The sequence below is a fragment of the Chiloscyllium plagiosum genome, unplaced genomic scaffold, assembly GCF_037043375.1.
Source record: "Chiloscyllium plagiosum isolate Xiang-an unplaced genomic scaffold, Cpla_swu_hap1 HiC_scaffold_51, whole genome shotgun sequence".
Classification (NCBI taxonomy): domain Eukaryota; kingdom Metazoa; phylum Chordata; class Chondrichthyes; order Orectolobiformes; family Hemiscylliidae; genus Chiloscyllium; species Chiloscyllium plagiosum.
In genome coordinates, this window is record NW_028270189.1 from 28,344,015 (window position 1) to 28,350,827 (window position 6,813).

Consider the following 6,813-nt stretch of genomic DNA (forward strand, 5'->3'; position numbering starts at 1 on the left):
TCACCTTGGTTATGGAGAGAGATAGGTGCGCACAACAAGGTAGATTTTATAATTGGGGGAAGGGAAATTACGATGCTGTAAGGCAGGATTTGAGGAGCATACGTTGGGAGCATAGGCTGTCAGGGAAGGATGTGGTGGAAATGTGGAACTTTTTCAGAGCAGATACGACGTGTCCATGATATGTATGTACCTATCAGGCAGGAAAGAAATGGTCGTGTGAAGGAGCCTTGGTTGACGAGAGAGGTTGAATGTCTGGTAAAGAGGAAGAAGGAGGCTTACATAAGGTTGAGGAAACAGGATTCAGACAGAGCAGTGGAGGGATACAGGATAGCCAGAAGGGACCTGAAGAAAGGGATTAGGAGAGCTAAGAGGGCATTAAAAATCGTTGGCGGATAGGATCAAGGATAACCCCAAGGCATTTTATGCGTATGTGAGAAACCAGAGAATGACGAGAACGAGGGTAGGTCCGATCAAGGACAGTAGTGGGAGACTGTGTATTGAGTCGGAAGAGATAGGAGAGGTCTTGAACAAGTACTTCTCTTCAGTATTTACGAACGAGAGGGACCGTATTGTAGAAGAGGAGAGTGTGAAATGGACTGGTAAGCTAGAAGAGATACCTGTTAGAAAGGAAGATGTGTTGGACATTTTGAACAACTTGAGGATAGACCAGTCCCCCGGGCCTGACGGGATATATCCTAGGATTATGTGGGAAGCTAGAGAGGAAATTGCAGTACCGTTGGCAATGATCTTCTCGTCTTCACTGGCAAAGGGGGTGGTACCAGGGGACTGGAGAGTAGCGAATGTTGTGCCCCTGTTCAAAAAAGGGAATAGGGATAACCCTGGGAATTACAGGCCTGTTAGTCTTACTTCTGTGGTAGGCAAAGTAATGGAAAGGGTACTGAGGGATAGGATTTATGAGTATCTGGAAAGACACTGCTTGATTAGGGACAGCCAGCACGGATTTGTGAAGGGTAGGTCTTGCCTTACAAGTCTTATTGAATTCTTCGAGGAGGTGACCAAGCATGTGGATGAGGGAAGAGCAGTGGATGTAGTGTACATGGATTTTAGTAAGGCATTTGATAAGGTTCCCCATGGTAGGCTTCTGCGGAAAGTCAGGAGGCATGGGATAGAGGGGAATTTGGCCAATTGGATAGAAAACTGGCTAACCGGTCGAAGGCAGAGAGTGGTGGTAGATGGTAAATACTCAGCCTGGAGCCCAGTTACAAGTGGAGTTCCGCAGGGATCAGTTCTGGGTCCTCTGCTGTTTGTAATTTTTATTAATGACTTAGATGAGGGAGTCGAAGGGTGGGTCAGTAAATTTGCAGATGATACGAAGATAGGTGGAGTTGTGGACAGTGAGGAGGGCTGTTGTCGGCTGCAGAGGGACTTAGATATGATGCAGAGCTGGGCTGAGGAGTGGCAGATGGAGTTCAACCCTGCCAAGTGTGAGGTTGTCCATTTTGGAAGAACAAATAAGAATGCGGAATACAGGGTTAATGGTAGGGTTCTTAGTCAGGTGGAGGAACAGAGGGATCTTGGGGTCTATGTTCATAGATCTTTGAAGGTTGCCACTCAGGTGGATAGAGTTTGTAAGAAGGCCTATGGAGTATTATCGTTCATTAGCAGAGGGATTGAATTCAAGAGTCGTGAAGTGATGTTGCAGCTGTACAGGACTTTGGTTAGGCCACAGTTGGAGTACTGTGTGCAGTTCTGGTCGCCTCACTATAGGAAAGATGTGGAAGCTTTGGAGAGGGTGCAGAGAAGATTTACCAGGATGTTGCCTGGAATGGAGAGGAAGTCGTACGAGGATAGGTTGAGAGTTCTCGGTCTTTTCTCGTTGGAACGGCGAAGGATGAGGGGTGACTTGATAGAGGTTTATAAGATGATCAGAGGAATAGATAGAGTAGACAGTCAGAAACTTTTTCCCCAGGTACAACAGAGTGTTACAAGGGGACATAAATTTAAGGTGAAGGGTGGAAGGTATAGGGGAGATGTCAGGGGTGGGTTCTTTACCCAGAGAGTGGTGGGGGCATGGAATGCGCTGCCCGTGGGAGTGGTGGAGTCGGAATCATTGGCGACCTTTAAGCGGCATTTGGATAGGTACATGGATGGGTACTTAATCTAGGTTAGAAGTTCGGCACTACATCGTGGGCCGAAGGGCCTGTTCTGTGCTGTATTGTTCTATGTTCTATGTTCTAGGATAAGAAGCAGAAGTGCTTGTGGAACTGCGGTAGGAATCTCCAGGTTAAAATAGTAGTTAAAAAGAGCAACATACACTACTGGATTTAAACCTGGAAAATGAAGCCGGAACACAAAATCAGAAAATATAGCAATTCAAACAGGACACTGAGTGTTTCAATCAGCAACATAATACTTGCGAGAAATAACGAGCTTTCAATACAGTGAGCAGGTACCAGTGTGATGGGAGGTGCTTTCACCAGCTAAGCTACGGCGCCACGTTAAAAGCCAGATTTGTCGTCAATATATGCAATGTCTGAACCACTTGATCACAGGAATTCGAAAACGCGTTTTCTGTATTAGCGTTGCTCAGTATAAATGGCAATCAAACTCTGCTTGTGCAAAAACAGACATTTCAATGCTGAGCATTCCCCACTGAAGAGGCACAGAAAAAGACAGTATCCTCTTGCATTGGCATCCAACAGATATTTTCATCTGTTTAAACTGACAGAATAAAGAGGATGTGCTCATCTTCTCTCGCGTCCCATGAAGCACATTAATACACACGCAGGGATTTTCAAACCAAGATGAACAGGCTCATTATTGTGAATTGACAGCAGTGGTGTGTGAGTCATTGCGAACAGTGAGAAATAAATGCTGAACCAATAGCACTGACACTGAGCCTTGCACCATCAGCTCCACACTCACATCTTGTGTCATGTCTCCTCGGCATCAGTGCATTTGACTTTAATTGTTCTACCCTGCACCTCTCCTCAAGTTATTCCCGACCACTTGCACTGTCGAATTAGTACATGCAATTATTAGAAATGCATTTCTGGGACACAGTTGTCTTTCAATGAGATAAGATTCACTGCCCATCCCTAATTATCCCAAAGATGTAGGGGACGAGTTACTTTTGTCAACTCCTCAAAGACGCCACTCCTGACGCCACTCTGTCAATGTAACTCACTGAGGGAAGAGCAAACTGACGCCACTCAGTCAGTGTTACTCACCCAGGGAAGGGCAGACTGACCTCACAATCTCAGTGTAACTCAGCAGATTGATCCCACACTGTCAATATAAGTCATTCACTGAAGAGCAGTCTGACCCCACTCTATAAATGTAATTCCCTCAGGGAAGAGCAGACTGATCCCATTCTGTCTATGGCACTCACCCAATGAATGAACACTAACCCCACTCTACCAATGTAACTAGCCAGGGAAGAGCAGACGGAAGCCAGACTGTCAACATAAATTATCGAGGGAAGAGAATACTGACCCCCCTCTATCTGTTTCACTCAGGCAGGGAAGAGCAGACTGTCACCACTCTGAAAGAAATTCGCCCAAGGAAGGGCAGACTGACACTACTGTATCTGCGTGACTGACACAGGTAAGAGCAACTAACCAAACTCTGTCAATGTATCTCCCTCAGGGAAGAAGACCCTGACCACTCTCTCTCCATGTAGCTCACCCAGGAAACAGCAGACTAACCCCACTCTGTCTATTTAAGTTCACAAAAATCCATTGAAGTACGTCCTATCCGGACACTCCTATTACAGAGACATCACTGTCTCTGTAACCGCGTGCGTTCAATGGCGATTCCAAATAACCTGCAAATGTTGAGAATGTGGCAGCAAACCAGAGCAACCACACAGAAATTGGGCGAATGTGCAAACTTCCATCAGGCTGTTACCTAAGCCTGGAATGGAAACCAAACCCGACAGCAGTCGTGATTATAAAATGGCAGAACAGAAACCTAGCAAAAAGAATTGCGTCCCTGTGTGTTGCGACGATTCTGAGTATTAATTAAGCCCGAGGAGAAAGTGAGGTCTGCAGATGCTGGAGATCAAAGTTGAAACTTTATTGCTGGAACAGCACAGCAGGTCAGGCAGCATCCAGGGAACAGGAGATTCGACGTTTCGGGCACAGGCCCTTCTTCAGGAAAGTTCCTGAAGAAGGGCCTGTGCCCGAAACGTCGAATCTCCTGTTCCCTGGATGCTGCCTGACCTGCTGTGCTGTTCCAGCAATAAAGTTTCAACTATTAATTAAGCCCCCCTTACTGTAGTTAATTTCCATTATCATCACTGCCAACCTTCTTCAAAGCAAAGCACGCACTTGCTTTTTTCAGACTTCCTATATCCCGCTCTCATCCCGCTTTTTACCCAATCATATTTCTGACTTTACAAACTACGTCATAATAGGTTGACAACTGCAGAGTGAGCTTTGTTCCGTTCTCCCCTGATGTTGATGGGAGTAATCCGGCATATTCGAGTAGGACTTGAGGCACTTGCGGGTGGTGTATTCGCGGCATTTTGGCTTCTTTTTTTCATTTTCGGTCTACTATTTCGAGTTCATTGCGCAGACTTCTGAAGAAGACTTTTTGGAGTCGAAATGGTAACTGTGTTTTCTCTCGAAAGACAGACGTAGCTTTATTTCTGTTCTCTTATAAATTGATCTTCTTCTGATCTTTGCAAGTAAAATAGGGTGCATTACTATTGCTCGGTTTTAGTTTCAAAATCAAGAGAAACATGAAGGAGAGAATATCAAAGAACACAAAGTTCTGAGTTGTTAAGATAATTTTTGCAGCAATGGTGGACATCAAGGTCAAATTAAGATAACGGTTCAAGAACATTTAGTCTGTGGAAGTGGTATGTGACTTTAGTTCCAAATATATGTTTCCGTTCTTCCAGTACATCTTTTTGACTCCCAGAAAACATTGATTGTTTTCTGTATTCACTTTGTTTCGCGACATCTGTCTTCTGGTCGACCAGGGACAACTTGAATTTGCGTCTGCATTGAATAAGATTTCGCTCTTTGTTTCGTGAAGCAAGCCTGTGCATTATGTACCACTTATCATGCTGATGGCTAAGAAGTTCAAAATGAATTACGGTTTATGGATCGTGAGCAAGAATGAATTGATCCACTTGCGAACAGATGTCACCACGCCCTATCCCTACATCGGGCCTGAACGATCCATTGGCAGAGTCTGCAGACAGGAAATGTCTAAGTGACTAGTCCTTTGTTCAGTTTGATTTGATACCAATGGTAGTGCTTATTTTGGTGCAGAAATGTGTCAACATCTCTGACGTTAGAGTCAAAATTTAAGTCACATCTACTCATAAGGGTCTCCTCATATCGGAACATGCTGACATGAAAACATCTAACTCTGATAGCAAAGGTTTTTTTTCATTAAACTGGGAGTATGTTTAACGAAGCAATTCAGACAGCCAGGATGAATAATTGGCATTTGGTTCTTCAAGCTGAGCTCTCCACACCAACTGTTCCAACGAAGACCGTGGATAAGATCCCCATCGATTATTTTGGTCAATTTTAACATCAACAACAACTTTTTGTTCTGAACAATGCTACATCACAAGCAGAGGGCTAAGTCTGATTTTCATCGTTAATTTTTTCAATTTCAGTTCTTAATGCACAGTTTCTAACGAATGTGGACAGCAGAAGACTGTAAACATTCCATTTCTAATATTTCCAGAAAATTCTACTCCGCTGATATCGCCTTGCCTTTTCACATCACAAGCCAGGAACCTGGATCAGTCGAGTTCCTTTCCACACATGGAGTTGTTTTTTTCTAATTCATTGACTGCTGATATAAAAGATTATTGGCCTTGAGAGTCAGCTGTAAATTAGGTCGAAGTTTCTCAGCTTGACTTTCAACTGATCCTAAAAAAAAATATTCATCACCTGCAGGTAAATGTATTGCATTGCTTCTTGTTTTACTTAATTCCACCGCCCCCCCCCCCCCCCCCCCCCACCCCAAACATCCAAATTTCACGATAGTTCGAAAAATGTGTTGAAACTGATTCGTGTTGGAAGTTGGTGGCTTTTTGTGTCTCGACATATAATTTATTCAATTAGATGACTGGGTCAGTCTTGAAACTACTTCGGATTCTTCACAGTTGAAAATTTACTTTCGATTGAATGCAAAGCTCAAGCTCCACGAAATCCAAATCCTGCAAAACAATTAATGACTTTTAAGAGATTCTGCGCTGTGAACAGGATTCGAACCTGCGCAGGGAGACCCCATTGGATTTCAAATCCAACGCCTTAACCTCTCGGCCATCACAGCTGCGGGAATTTGGTCAATTTTAATAGTAAAACAACTAAATTCATTTGTTGGAAGAACAAATTGTGAAGACCCAAAGATTTCGCCAACTCCTTTGCAGAGACCCAGACGAACGTTACCTTAGCAGATTGACAGGCTTTCACCACAAACTAGATTCTGACACAGCTGAAGTTGTGGGAATGATTCTTCGTCGAATTATAGAGTCACGGATGTACACCACGAAGACAGGGTCATTGTCTCACTGCGTCCGATCGGTTTTGACTCAATTGCTCATCATCTGGTGCCAAATTAGATGTGCTGTTGTGTTTTAATATTCATCGACATATGGTATTAGAAAAATTGATGCTAAGTCCATAAACACCAGCTACATTCGTAAAAAAAAATCATAATTAGAAAGAATGCAGAACCAATTTACAGGAATGGATCCAGCAACTAATCCGTATGTTCTGACATCAGGTAATGAACTTGTGAGCACAAGAGAGGAAGATTAACCGAAGATTTAGAACTTGAAATCGTCTTGACGGAATTATTTGCAAAGTTTTTGCGGTAGTT

General features: G+C 43.7%; 1 non-coding gene across 1 annotated transcript; it reads right to left on the minus strand.

Annotated features, from left to right (window-relative positions):
• Window positions 1-6,182: 6,182 nt before the first annotated feature.
• trnas-uga (transfer RNA serine (anticodon UGA)) lies at window positions 6,183-6,264 on the minus strand. Its single transcript has one exon. It is a non-coding gene; the product is annotated as a tRNA-Ser (tRNA).
• Window positions 6,265-6,813: the final 549 nt, after the last annotated feature.